Source organism: Cryptomeria japonica, chromosome 10, assembly GCF_030272615.1.
Source record: "Cryptomeria japonica chromosome 10, Sugi_1.0, whole genome shotgun sequence".
Taxonomy (NCBI): domain Eukaryota; kingdom Viridiplantae; phylum Streptophyta; class Pinopsida; order Cupressales; family Cupressaceae; genus Cryptomeria; species Cryptomeria japonica.
The window spans coordinates 163,232,664-163,254,083 of record NC_081414.1 but is presented as its reverse complement, the minus strand read 5'-3'; positions in this window follow the sequence as shown (position 1 = coordinate 163,254,083).

The following is a 21,420-nucleotide window of genomic DNA, read 5'->3' as shown; positions in this document are numbered from 1 at the left end:
CATTTCTTGCCTTTTTGAGATGTCTCCAGAGTTAATTGCCGCCCACTGGCAATTTCTCTAGACATTGCCTTTGTTCTGAAGGTCCTCTCAAAAGGTCTGCCTGGTTTAGAGTTAGTATCTACATCCACCTTCCTATTTCCTCTAGTCTTTCTTTTTTGTTATTGCCATTCTTCTTTCTCTTTTTCAACAGGTGAAGATGGGGCAAATCGACTACCCTAAGAGAAAAAGGTTCTAGTGATCTCCCTAGAGGAATCTGCACAAGAAGCAGTAGAAAAAGGAGTCAGACCTAGGTCGTTCCCTTTGGGAGGCGTGGGGGCAGCCCCAGCACACCATAGACCCCTCCCATCATCCCCAATAGTATTGAGATTCAACATTTTAAGCACATTGGGGGTAACATCCTTATTCCCCTTCTTCTCCCTGAAGCTATCCTCGAATTTCAGTCCTTCATGTTCTTCCTCCCTCTGAGAGATCTCTCCCTCTTCTAGTTCTGGACCCAAGCAGTTCCCCGAGGAGGGGGGGCACCTTGGGGTCAGGGGTCTTCATTATATTAAGAATACCCTCTAGGAAGGGGTAGCCATCCTCAACAGGGACTTGAGAATTGTACCTTTCCATCGAGTCCTTAACCGGGTCCTCAACCTTGTCAGCGACTGGGGGGCAAGGGGGAGGAGCATCATGCATCAGGTCCTCATTGAAAACTCTTGGGGAGGACAATTTCTCCTTTTGTTTGGCTTCCAGAGGCGGAGGGGCCAGACAATTAACTATCACATGGCCATGCTTTCCACATCTTTGGCAATAAAAGGAGGCATTCTCATAGACAATAGCTTGTGTCCATTTTCCCCATTATTATTATATTTTGATTAGTCTTTTGATGTTATACAATAGCCAGATGAGATTTAAAATGTCTCTACATAAAATTCACTTTTTTTTCAAGGATAATGATAAGAATGAATATTAGAAATTATAATGATATAATAATTATTATTTTGTTTTAGTATGTTTGCTTTTGTAAAGAGCATAATAAAAATATAATAATAATAATTTAGTCTTTGTAACTTTTTTTGCTTTTGTACTAAGTTTGAAAAGAATATAAATATACAAAAAAAAGAATGCATTAAAATATAATAATATAATCATACAATAAACATTATTTTTTAAAATAAAATAATGAACAAATATAATAATTGCCTTCATAATGATATCAACCATCCATTATTTACAAAGATGGTATTGTTCAATTGAATATTTGTTTTCTCCTCAGAATTGTTGGCAGCGTAGATCCTCCTCTCATACCATTACTGTCATGCCCAAACTTTTGGGCAAAAACGCAACAACAAACTTTTTTTTAAAACAACATAAAATACAAATTACTCGATAATAAAGATGAGATAAATAAATTTATCTAAGATAAAGGTTATCTCATGCAATAAATGAATGGCTTCCTAGAGTTAATTTAATTAACTTAACCACTCAAGCGTTTGCATTTTTACGTGGAAATAATTCTCCAAAAGAAAGTTTTTTTACCACTTTATTAATTATTAAATTAATTTAACCAAATAATCCTTTGATTATTAATCAAGAGATATTAATTATCTCAACTAGTATTTAATTGCGCTAGGAATAATTAAAATAATGTTATCACTTATTTTATTGAATTTAAAATAATTAATTGGGAAAATGTAAATAATGTTATTAGATTCGACTAATAAAGTTAACTAAAAACAATATAATAATTAACTAACAATTAACTCCACACTATTGTCGAAATAAATCCACTTTAAATATTAAATATCAAGTATTTAATATTCGACCAATATTGACCCCTATAGACTAAAATTTCACATTATACTTTCAATAATTTTCATTAATAAAATTTCCAAAAGAAATTTAACCTAAACATCCATATATGTGTGTGTGTGTGTGTGTGTGCACATATAAATAATTGCCTAAAATAAAATTTACATTAAGAACTAATTACCTCTCTATCAATAATAGAAATAGTCATTTCTAAAACATTGATTTTATATTCAAATGGGGGATTATACTTTTCAAATTTGAAAAGGGTTTCCCCCCCCTTTATTTATTTATTTTACTATTATTTTCTTTTACAACCCTAACTAGGCTTTGTTAATTATTACATCTAACATTATTTATTTTTGCCAATATCTAACCCTAACCTGAAATTAGGTTAGGGCATCTTTACTTCAAACATATTTTTCTTGTTTGAATGTGTGTGTGTGTGTGTGTGTGTGCAGGTGGCGACCATGGCAAAGGAGGCGGTCGAAGGGGGTCGCGTGGTGCAGAGGGCCGAAGGGCCATGACAGCACACGGTCGAGGGTTTCATAAGGGTCGAGGTTATGAGGAAGGGTCACACAGGTACTGGCGGCAGTGTCTCTGTGGGTGCTACCCACAAGACGACCACAACCGTGCCTGTGGATCATGACCCACAGTGGCGGCCGAGGCCGCTGCTGTGGGTCATGGCCAATAGTGCGGCTACGGTCCCCCTGTGGGTCACAACCCATAGGGACGGCAGAAGTCGCTCCCCTATGGGTTGCGGCCCACAATGTCGTCGCAATCGCCCTATGGGTCGCAGCCCATAGGGACGGTTGAAGCCGCTTCCCTATGGGTTGCGGCCCACAGTGCGGTTGGGCCGTGTTGTGGGTTCCAACCCATAGGGAGCCTTGGGCTCCAATCCGGCCCAAGCTTACATTCAAGTTTACCTACGGGTCAACCCTGAGTTGACCTTTCTAATGGCTCCCTATCCAAGACTTTCTTGGGACCATGCTAGGATATTTGAAAAAAAAAGCATTGGTAAAAACAAATTCCTTCCAAGGGACATGTCACTGCCAACTCACTTTACAACACATGTGTCAAGTGACACCACAAAATTACACATTACTTAAATACACATGGAAATGTCCCTTTTTTGGAATTAATAAATTAAACAATTTTCAAATTAAACACACATCCAAGCATAAACATTTACAAAATAAAACACACATCCAAGCATAAACATTTACAAAATAAAACACATTTACACATAAGGTGTTGTCTTTCCAAATAGACAACCCTTGACTTCACAAACGCACATAGGTTTAGGCTTGATTCTCTGAATAGTTGCCATGGTCACATGGATCATTTTTCCTACACATCTCACTTTGCACATTAGTGATTCCAAAAAAATCACATATAATATTATCATATGAAAAGAATACAATTCAGACATTTGCATACAATTTCAATTATAATAATCAAGTTTCCAATTATCTAATAAAATTCACATAAAATAATCTATTAAATGGCATCATCATAATCATCATGAAATTTAATTGTTTATAAAGCATGCATCCACAATTTCTAGCATCAAAATAAAATACTGTAAATTAGAGATAAATGACATACACCATTTCAATGTTATCCAATCACTGGATTATATAGAATCTATATCCATAATGCATCAAAATATAGTATCAATAATAGGTCCAACATGAAAATAATTGAAATGCTATGACTGCTTGGGGTAGGTCCCTACACCCTCCCCCTCTAGGCATGAACTTCCTCCAAGAGTTCATCAAAAAGATGGGGGTACTAATATCTCATATGTGTTGCGTCCTCCCATGTTATCATAACCTCGTCATAACAATCCCACTAGACCCTAACCTGGTCCATCTCTTGACCTCGAAGAGCCAGTGTCCGGCAAGCCAAAATGTGAATGGGCTCCAAAGCTAGCTGCCCGTCCGACTCCACCTGCAAGGCATCCCAATCCAGAATATGAGACTCATCATAAATATATTTCCTCAAAACTGATACATGAAACACATCGTGGATGCGTGACAGGCTAGGTGGCAAAGCTAGATGATATGCAACTAGTCATATCCTCTCTAGGATCTCAAATGGTCCGACAAAGCGAGGTACAAGCTTAGAACCCTTTCCATAATGGATTGGACTCTTATGCGGTCGCACTCTCAAGAAAACTATGTCCCCAACCATCAAAAGCTACGATCTATCCTCTTCGTATTTGCATACTTCTTTTGTATATCCTGTGCCTCTCTAAGGCATTGTCTAATCAAATCCACTTGCTGCTCCATATCACAAACTATCTCAGGACCAATAGCTACTTTATCCTTAATGTGGTCCCAACTCAAAGGTGTCCTGCAAGGTCTGTCGTATAAATCCTAAAAAGGTGGCATCCCCAAAGAAGTGTGATGCCCATTATTATAGGCAAACTCAACCAAAGGGAGGTACTCTTCCCATATGGTCTGATGATCCATGACGTACATACAGAGCATGTCTTCTAACACCTGGTTTACTCTCTCTCTCTATCCATTTGTTTTTGGATGATAGGTTGTACTAAAGTTGAGTCTGGTACCCATTGTTTCTCGCAATGCCCTCCAGAAGGAAGAAGTGAAGAGGGAATCTCTATCTGAGATAATCTTGTGTGGAATGCCATGAAGTCTGACAACATCCCGCAAGAATACCTATGCCATTGCTGGTGCTGTGAAGGTAGTCCGAACTGGTGATAAGTACTGGGCCACTTTGGTTAACTTGTCAACTGTCACCATGATGGCATCATGACGATGTGATGACATAGGAAGACCAATGACAAAATCCATCGATATAGTATCCCACGTCCACTCTGGTATTGCATGAGACTGAAGCAACCCACCTGGATGGTGATGCTCTGCCTTGACTCTCTGGCACTTAAGGCATCAGGCTACTAGTATAGCAATGAATTTCCACATACCTGGCCAATGATATAACTGTCTCAAATTTGCATGCATCTTCTTAACTCTGGGATGTGTTGCATAAGGAGCTCTATGAGCCTCCATCACAATGAATTCACGCAATCCTCTGGAAGAAGGTACATAGATGCGCCCTCTATGGCGTAGTAGTCCATTAGACTCTAATGAATAGTCTGCATACTTCCGTTCCAGGATCTCCTGAGATCACACTACTTGACATACCTCTAAATACCACTCATCCTCTAGAAGATGCTACAATATATGACCTCTCAAATCTGTGTCTATAGACATGGAGCATATCTCATGATGTCTCCTACTCAAGGCATCTGCAACTACGTTCTCCTTCCCCTTGATGTAGTGAACATCAAAATCATACATAAAAACTCCATCCATCTTCTCTGATGAGCATTAAGATTAGGCTGAGTGAATATGTACTGCAAGCTCTAATAATCTGAATGAAGCTCAAAATGATGACCCAAAAGAAAATGTCTCCACCTCACAAGTGTGTGAACTACTGCTGCAAGCTCAAGGTCATGAGTAGGGTAGTTAAGCTCGCGAGTCTTAATTTTCCCAGACTCATACACTATAACTCGACCCTTCTGCATAAGGACTACTCCTAAACCATCCAAGGAAGCATTTGTGTATACCATGAAATCAACCGAGGGGTCTGGCACAACAAGAATAGGTGCACTAGTGAGTTCCCTTTTGAGATCCTGAAAGGCCCTCTCACACCTTTCTATCCACTTGAATTTCTTTCTCTTTCACTGAAGGGATGTAATAGGATGTACAACCCTAGAGAACCCCTCAACAAAGCGTCTATAGTAACCTAATAGACCTATGAAACTCTGGACTTCTGTCACACTATTTGGCACTGGCCAATCCATGATAGCTCTGATCTTCGATGGGTCAACTGAGATCCCATCACCGAATATAACATGCCCTAGATATCTGACCTCTGATCTAAAGAATGCACACTTCAACAAATTGTCATGCAACTAGTTGTCTCTCAAGCACTGCAATACCTGTCTCAAGTGCTCCTCATGCTCCTTCTCATTCCGAGAATATATCAAAATGTCATCGAGGAACACAATCACAAATCGGTCAAAGAAAGTGCAGAATACCCCATTCATGAGACTCATGAATACAACTGGAGCATTCGTGAGACCAAATGGAACCATGGTGAACTCATAGTGGCCATACCTGGTATGAAAAGCGGTCTTGTGGATATCGCTCTCTACAATCCTCAACTGATGGTACCTTGACTTCATATCTATCTTAGAAAATACTTTGGCACCTTGAAGTTGATCAAATAAGGCATTGATCCTGGGCAAAGGATATCGGTTCTTGATGGTCACTTTGTCCAACTGCCTGTAATCCATACATAACTGAAGGGATTCATCCTTCTTCTTTACGAAGATGACTAGTGCGCCCCAAGGGGAGATGCTAGGATGATTGTGACCTTTCTCTAAGAGTTCCTCAAGCTGCATCTTGAGCTCATTAAGCTCATTAGTCCTCATCCTATATGGTTCTCTTGAAACCGGCTCAGCTCCTAGTACAAGAACTATGTGAAAATCAATTTCTCTGCTAGGTGGCATACCAGGTAGCTCGAAAGGAAACATGTCTGCAAATTCCTCAAGGATAGGATGATCATCTAGGGAAGGATCCTTCTCATTCTCTTCCTCTCTATCACTGATGGTGATGGGAAATAATTGGCATCCATTTCGCATGCTCCACTTAAGCTACATAGCGAAAATAATACGAAGTGATACGGGCCTCTGAATCCCTAAAATTACTATGGAGGTACCCTGATTGTCCACACACTTGATCTTTTTCTGGCAACAATCTATCTTGACTCTGTGGGCATATAGCCAATCCATGACAAGAACAATGTCATAAGATCCTAGAGGTGTGACTCAAAGGTCTACTAAGGTGGTTGTACTCCCAATCTAAAGTTGACAGTCCCTAACCACTAACTCAATAGACACTCTAGCCCCTGAAGCCAACTCCACTTCCCAACTAACACCTTGCCTAGATGCTACTAGCCCGCAACACTCCACAACCAATGGAGATATAAAAGAATTTGTATCTCCTAAATCAAACAAGATAGAAACACTGCTACCTTTGATCTTACCTGCGGCCTCTATGACTGTGGCCTAATGTTCTTCCTAGAGGTTGTCAACTGCTACGAAGACTTTGTGGGACTTACCCATGTCCCCAACTGTTGGCTCCGAACCTGTCATCCGCTGACTCCCTGCCATCTGACCCTGAGGACACTCTCTCACCATGTGTCCCATGGCCCCACAAGTGAAACAAGAACCATGTGTCTGAAACTGAACACCCTATGGCCTAGAGTGTCCCTGTCCTCCTGTCCTACTCAATCCACTAAAACCACCCCTGGAGGAATTCTGAGTCCGTGTCGGAGGTGTGTATGGAACCTGTGGTCGTTGGTTGTGTCTAGGACCCTATGAATGCCACTACTTGGGCTTAAAGCCCTACTGACCCTGTGGAGGCCTTTGCCTCTAATTTTGTTGTGGCTGCTACGGAGGAGGGGGTTTAAAGGACCCTGATGAATACCTGTTGTTACCCTTCCAGTGGGGTTTCTGAAACCCAAAAGACTGCGGTATAGTATTTTGGTTCTGATGTCGATCACGCATGTCCTGCGGTCTACCTGAATCTCCTCTGATATCAAGGCCTTCTTTAGGGCAACCCAAAGGCTTCCTGGAGTTGCCATCCTAACTGGTCCTGCTATACCTGACACTCAATCCTCTGATAAACCAGTTGATGAGTAGCTTCTCATCCTTCAGGTAGTCAACGTAGGGTAAGAGCTCGAAGAACTTTCTCTCATACTGGGACACTGAGAGACCCTTCTACTGAAGGTCATGAAACTCGTCAATCCTACACTGCCTATAGTTCTCTAATAGGTATTTGTCTCTGAATCTCTTTGTAAAGATGTCACAAGTGATAGTGTCCGCAACTATATTATTCTTGTACTCCTCCTACCTCCACCATGTGGAAGTTGTCCCTCTTAAAAGATGAATAGCAATTTGTGCCTTCAAATTGCTCTCATAGGGATGCAATCTGAAGCACCTCTTTAAACTCAATAGCCAAGCCTCAACCTCTACCCCATCAGTATATCTTGCAAATGATGGTGGCTGAAGACGTAAATCTCTCTGTTCTAATCCCTTGTATCACAGGGTGCTCTCTCAAAAATTACTGGTGCCACTACTGGAGGTGCCTCAGGTAGACGGACCGACTCAGGTTCATGCTCAACTTGGTCCTCTATATGGTTAGGAGGTGGACTCCTACTCTGCTCCCTAGTTGCAGATCTATGACTCTCAAAATTATGGTGCTTTATCTGATGATCTACTATTGGGAGTCTATCCTGAACTATTCCTATCAGGTTCTGAAGTGCAACCAAAATGTCTCGGTTGGGGTCAATCCGTTATTCGGGAGGAGCTTCCTAATCCCCTTCTGGATCTGGCTCATCTCGCACAACGTCTTCATGTGCCATGCGAGTACGTCTAGGACCCCTACCGCGCTTACGAGCTTGTCGTGTAATCAACGACATCCTTAATGATCAATAAAATAAAATAAAGTAAATAATTAAATGAATAATAATTTTTAAATAAAATAATATTTAAAGCGAAACGTAATGGAAAAAGGTTCCTAGTGTTGGAAACTTGGCTCAGATAGAAAAATGTCATGCCCAAACTTTTGGGCAAAAACGCAACAACAATTTTTTTTTAAAAACAACATAAAATACTAATTACTCGATAATAAAGATGAGATAAATAAATTTATCTAAGCTAAAGGTTATCTCATGCATTAAATGAATGGGTTCCTAGAGTTAATTTAATTTACTTAACCACTCAAGTGTTTACCATTTTACGCAGAAATAATTCTCCAAAAGAAAGTGTCTTTACCACTTTATTAATTATTAAATTAATTTAACCAAATAATCCTTTAATTATTAATCAAGAGATATTAATTATCTCAACTGGTATTTAATTGCACTAGGAATAATTAAAATAATGTTATCACTTAATTTATTGAATTTAAAATAATTAATTGGGCAAATGTAAATAATGTTTTTAGATTCGACTAATAAAGTTAACTAAAAACAATATAATAATTAACTAACAATTAAATCCACACTATTGTCGAAATAAATCCCCTTTAAATATTAAATATCAAGTATTTAATAATTGGCCAATATTGACCCATATAGACTAAAATTTTATATTATACTTTCAATAATTTCCATTAATAAAATTTCCAAAAGAAATTTAACCTAAACATCCATATATGTATATATGTTAATTAGCATATATGTGTGTGTGTGTGTACATATAAATAATTGCCTAAAATAAAATTTACATTAAGAACTAATTACCTCTTTATCAATAATAGAAATAATCATTTCTAAAACATTGATTTTATATTCAAATGGGGGATTATCCTTTTCAAATTTGAAAAGGATTTCCCCCCCTTTATGTATTTATTTTATTATTATTTTCTTTTACAACCCTAACTAGGGTTTGTTTATTTTTATATCTAGCATTATTTATTTTTGCCAATATCTAACCCTAACCTGAAATTGGGTTAGGGCATCTTTACTTCAAACATATTTTTCTTGTTTGAATGTGTGTGTGTGTGTAGGTGGCGGCCATGGCAGTCGAAGGGGGTCGCGTGGTGCAGAGGGTCGAAGGGCCATGATAGCACATGGTCGAGGGTTTGATAAGGGTCGGGGTTATGAGGAAGGGCCGCACAGGGACGGGTGGCAGTGTCTCTATGGGTGCTACTCACAGGACAGCCGCAACCGTGCTTGTGGGTCACGACCCATAGTGGTGGTCGAGGCCACCATTGTGGGTCATGGCCCACAGTGCAGCTGCGATCCCCCTGTGGGTCGCAACCCACAGGAACGGCCGAAGCCGCTCCCCTGTGGGTTGCGGCCCACAGTGCGGCCGCGGTTGCCCTATGTGTCGCAGCCCATAGGGACGGCCAAAGCTACTTCCCTGTGGATTGCAACCCACAGTGCGACCAAGCCGTGCTGTGGGTTCCAACCCACAGGGAGCCTTGGGCTCCAATCCGGCCCAAGCTTACATGCATAGTATTTTATTTTGTTATTTTTTTTTTTTATATTTAGAAAATATGTATATTTATATATATAAATATGACACCAGATCCCTAATATAATATATGTTTGTATATATAAATATATGTATTCAGCTAAAAGGCATATGTAAATTTCTGGAATATTTTTAAATATATATATATATATATTCTCATGTCCATATATTTAATCTACTTTAAAGACTGATCTGTTTAACCACATTGTATAAACATTACAAAATATATACACAGACTTAATAATCTATATTTTTTTTTATATGGCAGCAACATACATGTTCATCTATTTTTCTATTTTTCTTAAAAGGATACAACAGCTTAGTTTTACATTTAAAACATTAGGCATAAACTTTACATTATATATATATATATATATATATATATGATTAAATCTGCATTTCCATAGCTTAGAGCAGGCTATTTTTAATTAAACAAAATGGAATAAATTTTGTTTTCTTTTGATAACATATAGTTTTCTTTTTTGATTTAAAAAAATAACAATATCTAGAGTTACAATATTTTCTACTTCTACATGCATTTTCAGATTAGGAAAATATAACAATAATGATTTTATTTACAGCTACAACTATCTTTTTCTAGAATCCATTTAATCAATGAACAATGGGATGTAATGCAAGATTCAAAATTAATTCTAAGAAGTTTAATAATTTTTGTGTTAAAACTATAGACATAAATAAATATTTCTTTTCTTTTACTAATAATTGTACTACTAACATTTAATTTATTTCATTTCTTTCTCAATAGCTAATAGGACAGAAATAAATTTCGTTCCTAACCTATTTCAAGTAACAAATATCAATAAAGAAATAACCCAAAAAATCTATTCTTCTCTTTGCAAGAATATATATTCAAGTAAAAATACATCTTTATTACATGGCAAAACTAGTCAAATAGTTACATTTAGTACATCATGGTTCCCTTCACTAAAATAGGAAGATAACAAAGCCAAGCCTCTTATTTCTACTAAATGAGGGCTTGCCAAATACATTAATTCTCTTGCAGCCAAATACAAATAAACATAGGATCAACCATAGCTTCCTATCCAATCTTGTTTTAAGAAAACCTACAATAAAAGTTTGTAGGTTGTGACCATGGAGGATCACCTCCCAGCCTAAGCTTACATGAAGCCACCCCCGAGCTAGGAGAACCAAGGCTAAATGGGTTACATACAAGCAAGAAGAATACACAACACAACAATCTCAACTCAAGGATGAACAAAGTCACTTAGTGACTATAACTTGTGGGGTGAAGGTGGACCAAATACCTAGTAGAGAAATCTACAAGAAGGAGAACATATTGCCTTTGCAAGGCTTCCAAGAAGAGTAACCACAAGTTCCAAACTTGTGCCAACAAATCCTTATGTCCCCTAAAGCATACAAGCCAACAAAATCCCCTTATTACCCCCATTGCATGAACATAAACACCATGCAACAAGGGTCCCATAACCCTTGAGATTCACTCTCTTCCAAGAAGATTGCCTCTACACTCTTAGGTTGTCAAGCAACCCTTCACCCCAAGGCTACTCTACCCTCCCAAGGGTGAGTTTGGCCTTGAAAACTCCCAAATCAATAAACATGAAACAACAAAAGAAAACCACAAGAAGAACACATCTTTTCCAAAACAACAAAGAAACAACCAAAGACAAACTCATACATTCATTCATACACAAAGCAAAACATAAAAAGAAGTAATCAACCAACCTTAAATCCTACAAATGGATGAATAAAAGTTGTAAGAGAGTTGCCCAAATCCACTATCTTTTTCTTCTCAAGACTTAGCCAAAACTTCAATATCAAAAACCAAACTTCTCAAGAATCTATGTTTCCAAAAATGGAGAGTGGGTGATCAAACTTCTCCCTCCCAAACCATTCCCTAAGAAGACACTCCTCACTCTTTCCAATCCTCTTGGGAAGGGTGAGGAATTTTCATAGGTTGGTCTTCCCAACACCTTACAAGCTCTCTAGCTAAGGCACCTCAAAAAGGTAAAAGAGAATGGGGAAGAGCAATATCACTCATTAGAAAGTTTGTCTAACCTAGGTAAGATCCTCAAAAGTTGAAATTTGGCCATCTTGAAAAACTCAACTTTTGGGGTGACTAAACAGTCACTATGGAGTGGACACATGGCTAAAATTGGCCATTACCCATAGGTACATCATATAGCGCATTAGAAATGCCCCTAACTTGACCTTAGGAGTTAGTTTAGCCCTCTAGAAACTCACCCAAATTTTACCTACGGGTCAACCCCAAGTTGACCTTTCTAATGGCTCCCTATTCAAGACTTTCTTGGGACCATACTAGGATATTTGAAAAAAAAGCATTGGTAAAAACAAATTCCTTCCAAGGGACATGTCATTGCCAACTCACTTTACAACACGTGTCAAGTGACACCACAAAATTACACATTACTTAAATACACATGGCAATGTCCCTTTTTTGGAATTAATAAATTAAACAATTTTCAAATTAAACACACATCCAAGCATAAACATTTACAAAATAAAACACATTTACACACGAGGTGTTATCTTTCCAAATAGACAACCCTTGGCTTCACAAACGTACATAGGTTTAGGCTTAGTTCTCTGAATAGTTTCCATGGTCACATGGATTAGTTTTCCTACACATCTCAATTTGCACATTAGTAATTCCAAAAAAATCACATATAATATTTTCATATGAAAAGAATACAATTCAAACATTTGCATACAATTTCAATTATAATAATCAAGTTTTCAATTATCTAATAAAATCCACATAAAATAATATACTAAATGGCATCATCATAATCATCATGAAATTTAATCGTTTATAAAGCATGCATCCATAATTTCTAGCATCAAAATAAAGTACTACAAGTCAGAGATAAATGACATACACCATATCAATGTTATCCAATCACTGGATCATATAGAATCTATGTCCATAATGCATCAAAATATAGTATCAATAATAGGTCCAACATGAAAACAACTGAAATGCTATGATGGCTCGAGGTAGGGCCTCACAATTACACATATGGGGAAATAGTTTGCCAAAGTGACACAACTTTCAAAATGTTTGAGATGCACGTCTCAATGTCGACATAATAATCCATATTTGTTTTTAATTTATTTTTTATTGTTCTTTAGTATCCCAATGTTTGTGGTAGATTGGACAAAATGCAAATATTCTCCACTGGACTTTATATGTCTAGGTATAAAGGCCAAGGAAAAACAAATTTTTATGTTGGGCAAGCATATTCTAACGTAGGATAAAATTACCTTGGATTCTTTGATGAGTGGCACACATTATTTTATAATAAATATATTACATGTTAATTTAGAAATAATATTATTTTAAATCTTTTAATTAGTTTAATTTTTTATTTAATTGTTTATTTATTTATTATTTATTATTTATCGATTTAAATTAATATTGAAATTTTGATATAAATTTATGTAGCATGTGTTAATACTCTTGATTTATATTATTTTTTCTGAATTTTAAAAAGTCTACTATGTTTTAAAATAAGTGTTTATTTTAAATAAATAAATAAATTTAATCTTTATAAAATTACTCTTACATATTTACTATTTATTTTTCAAGTGAAAGTGGCAGGCCACTAATAGTATATATTTATAAATAAAATGATTCAAGAGCTCCAAGAGGAAAGAATTAGTAAAGAAAACCTCCCTTCTCAGCTCAAAATACAATGAAAGTATGACCTAATGAACTACCTATTTAAGAAGATTTCACCCATATTCTGAATTACATATGTTTCATTTGAGAACAAATGGGATAGCTAAAGACCTACCAAGCATGCTAGTAACAACAAAGTGTAGCTATCATCACCCCGATAAGTTTACTCAACATTTACAATTAAGTTTACATAATGGAATGTAAACTAATAAGACTATTTTTAATTTCATGGTATGCTTTGATTCAGGTTGGCAAACTTAACGTAGAGGGGTTGTTCATCAACAACAAAATACAAAGAGAGCACCAAATCATAACCTGATCATCCTAGTAGCTGCAAGTTTTTTGCTTTGACCACCATTCGCAAAAGGAAAAATTGTGCCACAGATGTAACCATATTGGACCAGAACCATGTTGAGGCAGCGAACATCTTTTATACACCCTGATAGGTGTGATTATCCAACAAAGACTATCAATTGCACCGAACAATATTGTGACATAGAAGAGAACAAAATGTATCAACCGAAATTCCTAAAACCCTCGATTAGACTATGAATCAAATCCCCAAAAAAGCCCTAGGAAGAAAATATTGGGGAATTTATAGCAGACCATGAATGTAGCAAAACAAAATTGGAGGAAGACCAACAAAATTTGGAAAAATATCTCTATCATTCTTCCATGGGTTGCACATCCAAATTTTTTTCATCTCGAGCTTCAAATTGAAGTGCATGATCTATTTGGGTAACTGGCTAGGCATTAGTATAGTTATCGAGATGTACCTGAGAAGAACTTGGGGCTAAATGTTGTGGAAGACCTTGCAAATGAGAAACATGGGAGATGGAGTTGTCTTGCTGATGTCGACCCGTTGGAGACGAATGCCCAGAGACTTTGTGTTCGTGCCCCATGATAGCAATTATTGCATGGACTTTAGAAAAAACCCTTGTTCTTGTTTCTGCATTGAAATCCCTACCAAGATTGTGAAAGGTTTGTTATAGAGGACGCACATTATTCAACTCCAAGGACTATTTAATGCTATCATAAACATTAACAAAGGATTCCTTATGCAATAGAAAGTGACGAGGAAAAATGCCACCAACATGAGCTTTCCCCCTCCAAAAATCATATCGTTGAACTGCTAGTCTTAACTTGTCCCCCAGTAAAAATTATGCTCTGACCGTCCTGATTGCTAAAATCTCTAGTGTTTTCCATGATTGCACCAAGTCTAACAAATTCAAAAGAAATATAGAAATGAACTGCGATGGGTAAATCAATCTACGTGCCTGCAGATAGAGAATTTCTTCACCTAGCATCTTCTTGACACTCCTTTTGCAGTGTTGGCATTGGATATTAAACATTAACCCTAACTCGTTATTAGAGATGTTATCCTCAAACGACTCTTTTCAAATTTCCACTTTGAGATTAACTCTATAATTTTGCGGCTAGTACTCCATTGTGGATAATGGCGACGCAGAATGAAGATCACCCGATTCCAGAGATGAAGACGAGCTCTGCATATTTAGGAAAGTTGTGTTGTCTTGCAATAATAATGACTTAGCGCAACCTTATGCTATGCCTTTGATAAAGGTAATTAGTTTTGAAAACCTCTGTCAAAACTTGAGGTGGGCATACCAAACCTGCGAATTATCTCCTCCCAAATCACATATGCGATAATATTGCCATAAATCTTACCCGCAAATAATGTCCTTCACATCATTTTATGGTAGTGTTCACTAATTATTGAGGAGTAAAATTTGATACTTGAAAGGACATTGCCAAATCTTTATGTGTTTCGGAATGATACATACAACTTTACTTCATAATAATTTCATAGCCCGATGCCACCCAAAACTAGAATATCGACATTTTTATGAGCTAAGGTAATTGTCTTTTTTCTTTCTCCACCAAATCAAAAACTATTGGAAGTTCTACTTGGGTATAATTTGAAGTGGAAGAGTCCATATTTGATTTATCACATCCCAAGTTAGCCAGATAGTCTGTCAGTTGATTGCCTTCTCTGAACGTGTGGGAAACAAAATGATCTTTGAAACTATCTAATAATACCCAAATTTGTTGCAAGATGTAAGAAATCTGCAAATTCGATGATCTTCTATTTTTACAAGCATTAACAATTAGTGTCGAATCTCCTTCAATGAGAATGTTTTACAGCCTATTTTTTTTGCCAGAGAAAGACTAGATAAAAGTGCATGGGCTTCTGATATGTTGTTCATGCCTAGAGGAAGAGCTTGAGATTTAAATGCTATCAATTCACCCATATGATCTCTAACGCAAATCCCAATTGCCGAATCACCTGGGTTACCCCACGAAGCTCCATCAAAATTGATCTTCACATAATTAGGAATGGGGGGAAGCCATTCAATGGTAGTTCTATCAATAGATTGTTGATTTTTCTTAGGCAAACCTAAGAGAGAGGGAAAGGATAAATATTTCCTTTCTTTATTCATAATGTCATCCCATGGAGTGAAAGGTTTACTTAGAATGGAATGAGTTTGAACATTGGTATTAGCTAGTTCTGAGATGGACTTCTCAAGTCTGTCTAGCACGCTCTGTAAGGGGGATGCCACATGTCTGAATATTCGTTTATTTCTCTCCCACCATATAGCCCAAACAGTTGCTGATGGTACACATTTCCAAATACATGAAAATGTTGATGAGGAAAAGAGAGTGGGCCGGTATTGAAACAAATCCCATAATGTATTTGGAAGTGGCATGGATAATCTTAGCTTGTTTATGATAAAAACCCAGCACTGTTGGGAAAATGTGCACTGTAACAGTAAGTGATCCACTGTTTCATTCTCTTTTTCACACATAACACATTGAAAGGGTTGGGCAATTTGAAGTTTCTCCAATTTGTCGCTTGTCAAAATCTTATTCTTTAATGCTAACCATGCAAAACGGGCTTCTTTTAGGTAAGGCCGAGTTGTTCCAACAAAGAGAAAAATCTCTTTGAGTTTGTTGTTGGTTATCCATTTGTTGGAGAGCCTTATATCCTATTTTGATTGTGTATTATTTAATTATGCATATTCCAAGGTAGTTGCGATTACAACATTTGATAAAATTCTCAAGGGATGTCCATGTTCAATTCTAAAGCTCACATAAGTTGTGATGAAGATGGTGAAGGTTTTGGTTTCACACCAGCCAATTCCTTGTTTAGTAGGTAGTGGTGATGCTTGCATAAGTTATTGAATTGAACTTTATATCTAGACACCAAACATGGTTGTAGGTGAGTTTATGTCAAATGAATTGATACTAAGGTCATTTTATCGAATCTGATGAAGTTGTGCTAGTGTTCGGAAACCCGACAATCATAAAGAAGAGATGCCAAGACCAAGATAAAACAAAACTAAAAATATTTCTAGGTGGTGTTGATTATCAACTTTCTCGGGTGCTCTTGCACTAGAGGAAGATAGAGATATTGATGACGATTGAGATAGAGAAGGAGAGGACGTGAGAGGAGAGGGATAGATAGAAATGAAAGTGACAAATACATAGATAGCTTGTTTACATATATGATTATGTTTAATTGATTTATTAAAGAATAAGATATTTATGATCTATAATTAATAGGTATTTTCAATCATGCAACTATCTTAATCATCTCTATCCACAAAGTAAATTTATTTAGAAAGATGGTCTAAAAAATATCTTATAAAAAAATTAAAATATCTTACAATATAATTAAAAATAAATTGTAACCTAAAGAGAGAATATTTTATAAAAGAATAATTATCAAAATAAAAATAATATAAAGATTATATTATTTTTATTTTGATAATTATTCTTTTATAAAATATTCTCTCTTTAGGTTACAATTTATTTAATCTTTATATTATTTTTATTTTGATAATTATTCTTTTATAAAATATTCTCTCTTTAGGTTACAATTTATTTTTAATTATACTATAAGATATTTTAAACTTTTTATATTATTTTTATTTTGATAATTATTCTTTTATAAAATATTCTCTCTCTAGGTTACAATTTATTTTTAATTATACTGTAAGATATTTTAAATTTTTTATATTATTTTTATTTTGATAATTATTCTTTTATAAAATATTCTCTCTTTAGGTTACAATTTATTTTTAATTATACTGTAAGATATTTTAAATTTTTTATAATATATTTTTAGACCACCTTTTTAAATAAATTTACTTTGTGGATAGAGATGATTAAGATAGTTGCATGATTGAAAATGCCTATTAATTATAGATCATAAATATCTTATTCTTTAATAAATCAATTAAACATAATCATATATGTAAACAAGCTATCTATGTATTTGTCACTTTCATTTCTATCTGTCCCTCTCCTCTCATGTCCTCTCCTTCTCTATCTCAATCGTCATCAATATCTCTATCTTCCTCTAGTACAAGAGCACCGAAGAAAGTCGACAATCAGCACTACCCAAAAATATTTTTAGTTTTGTTTTATCTTGGTCTCGTCATCTCTTCTTTATGATTGTCAGGTTTCCGAACACTAGCACAACTTCATTAGATTCGACAAAATGGCCTTAGTATCAATTCATTTGACATAAACTCGCCTACAACCATGTTTGGTGTCTAGGTATAAAGTTCAATTCAATAACTTATGCAAGCATCACCACTGCCTACTAAACAAGGAATTGGCTAGCGTGAAACCAAAACCTTCACCATCTTCATCGCAACTTATGTGAGCTTTAGAATTGAACATGGACATCCCTTAAGAATTTTATCAAATGTTGTAATCGCAACTGCCTTGGAAAACATGTATGCAAACTGTGGGAGTGTGGACAAGGCAATGAATTGTATGCATCCTAAAAATGTTTTGAGTTACCATGAACAAAATGGATTTGTGATAAGGATTTCTAAACTTTCAAGCAAATCTAACTAGCAGGTGTAATTTGGATGTAATGTGTGATGAGTAGCAAGGAAGAGTGAAAAGGCCATAGATGTTTGTAAAATGTGTTTACAAATTTTAAAGTGAATGTAAATTGTTTGATTTTGAAATCTGATTGTTTTGAAGTAGAGAGTCTCTGTTGTGTTTTGTTGTTTTGTGTTTGAGTTTGCGTTAAAAGGAAGGAGCAAGTTCCTTTCTTGTATCATCCTCCCTATCTCCATCCTGTATCTCTCATGTTCTCTTCCCCACTTATTTATCCCTCTTTAGATCCCTAGATCTCTCCCTCTCTCTGCATCTCTTCTTATTGTAGACATAACATGGGCATATTGGTAATGGAGGTTGATTATCTCTCTCCCTCTCCCTCTTCATCCACATCTCTTCATCTCTATCTCCATATCTCTCTATCTCTCTCTATATATTTTCATCTCTATTTATATCTTCCTCTCTATCTCCATATCTCTCTATCTCTCTATATATATTTTCATCTCTATCTATATCTTCCTCTCTCCCTCTCTATCTTTATACATGCCTACCTCTCTCCCTCTCTATCTTTATACATGCCTACCTCTCTCCCTCTCCCTCTTCCTACACCTCTAAATATCTATATCTTTGTCCTTCTTTATCTCTATCTCTATCTCTATCTCTACCTCTCCATATTTCTTCTTCAACCCCCCCTCTATCTCTATCTCGTTATCCCTCAATCTCTCTCTATGCCACTTCTTATCTCTATCTTTATCTTTCTCTCTCACTCTGTATATAATTATCTCTTCCATCTCTATCTATTCCTCTATGCACTCTCTCTTTATCTCTCTCTCCCTCTCTCCATATCCCTCCCCTTCTCCATCTCTATCACTATCTTTATCTGCCTCTATATCTCTATCCCCTATCTCTCTATCTCTCTCCCCTACATCTATCCCTCTTTATATCCCTATCTCACCCTCTATCCCTATTGCAAACATAATCTGAGTCTATTGGTAATGTAGCCTTATTATCTTCCTAATTCAAAGGTTTTATTTAACTCATATTTAAATGGACTAATTCCTCACCTTTACACAAACGTCATTTGCCAAATGTTCCGCCAATTGACCTTTCACACTTCTTTGGCATACCCACTATACACCAAGATACAATTATAATTTGTTTTAAATATAAATATGCTAGCCGTATGCATTAATATTAGTACATTAACTAGGGAAGGCTTATTGCTCATTACAAGCATGTGGGTATACCTACACCTCCACCAACCTTCTCTAACAACCAACGAATATCCATAGCAATGGTAATCCGATTCCTTATTTTAATAATAACAAAACAATGATATTAAAAAAAAAATGATGTTACGTGGTAGGTGTGATCACCGATTTTCCACGTCCAGCCATGCAGTGCCTGTTTTGTTTAATACCGACATGGTCAGCAAGTCAAAGTGAAAATAACCGTTGAGGCATAAAGTCAACAAGGCGTCGACCCCTTTGTCAGCTTAGTGCGTTGGCCTTATCATAACTACTCCCAATCATTTTTAAATTAAGATGATCTAAGCAAGACGATTTTGAAGTTGACCATTGTAGTTTTAGGTTTTTCAATTGTTTTTTAATTTTTTTAATTTTTAATAATAATTTATTTGGTAACCGATTTTGAAGTTGACCATTTTAGTTTTTGGTTTTTCAATTGTTTTTTAATTTTTTTAATTTTTAATAGTAATTTATTTGGTAAGTTTGTTTGTTTTTTTTGTTTTTTTTTAATTTTAAATTAAGATTTCAGGATCAGATCATCACTTATGATGCCACGTCGGTATGATTTTTGTCTAGGTGTCCAATTTGTTGTTTTTGGATATAAGGAATATATTGTATTCAATTATGAATGCTCATCAATACTACCAACTTTAAAGTTACAATTATAGTACAATTTTGTAAAAAAATATTAGATATTAAATTAGCAAATGCTACAACAATTATTAGAACATGCTCAACATTAGATCCTTTCTCTTGTCTCTTTTTTTAAAAAATTAAATGAAATAAGATTTTAATTTACAGTTTATTAAAAACAGGTCATGAAATGTGGGAATGGCTTAAATCACACACTAATAAGCTTACACTTTACGCTTAAAAAATGTGGAGTATATTCAGAAAACCCAGTAAAATATGACATTGACTTGAAAGAGTTTAGAAAAATAAAAGTAAGTTTCAACAAACCTAGCTGTAATTGCTAAACAATTTAAAAATTAGAAGGCCAAATAAATTTTCATTTGTTTTTTCTCATATCTTTGTTATGATATGTGAAAATCTTTAAACTCTTTAGAGGTGACTATCAAAGTGTCGTCACTAGAAACTAGACAATCTTTTGTCTATGAAACTATAGAACTAACAAGGCACAATAAATGCAAAATACTTGTATGGTTTAGAATTCTATGGTTAAAGGGCATTGGATTTTAGAATATGGAGGGGTTGGAGAGAGTGTGAGAGTTGGGGAAGAGAGTGAGTATGAATTTATGGTTTGAAAATTTAATGGTGGATGCAGAGTACAATTATGGATTCAAATGGAATTCTGCCTACACCATGGATTCATATGGAATTCTGCCTACATTATGGATTCATATAGAATTATGCCAGAAACTCTATAGAAGCCCTTCTAGACATTGTTGGCCTCTCACCTATCAAGAAAACAAACCTTACCATTCTCGAGAATGCAAGAGGAACCCTCAAGCCATCTCGGTAACCTGGTATTGAGATTCATTTTGATATTCAATCGTAAGTGGTGTGTAAGGTCCATGTATAGTTTTCATATATTATAATGAGGTCTTAAAAGAAGAAGTGATTTAACAAATGCTTACTAACACCATATGTTTATATGTTTCTTTTTGAAAGGATGACTCTATTGTTGGGTCCCCCTGGGTTTGGAAAGACAACAATATTGCTAGCTTTGGATGGGAAATTAGACTCCAGCTCGAAGGTAAGAGCTTGAT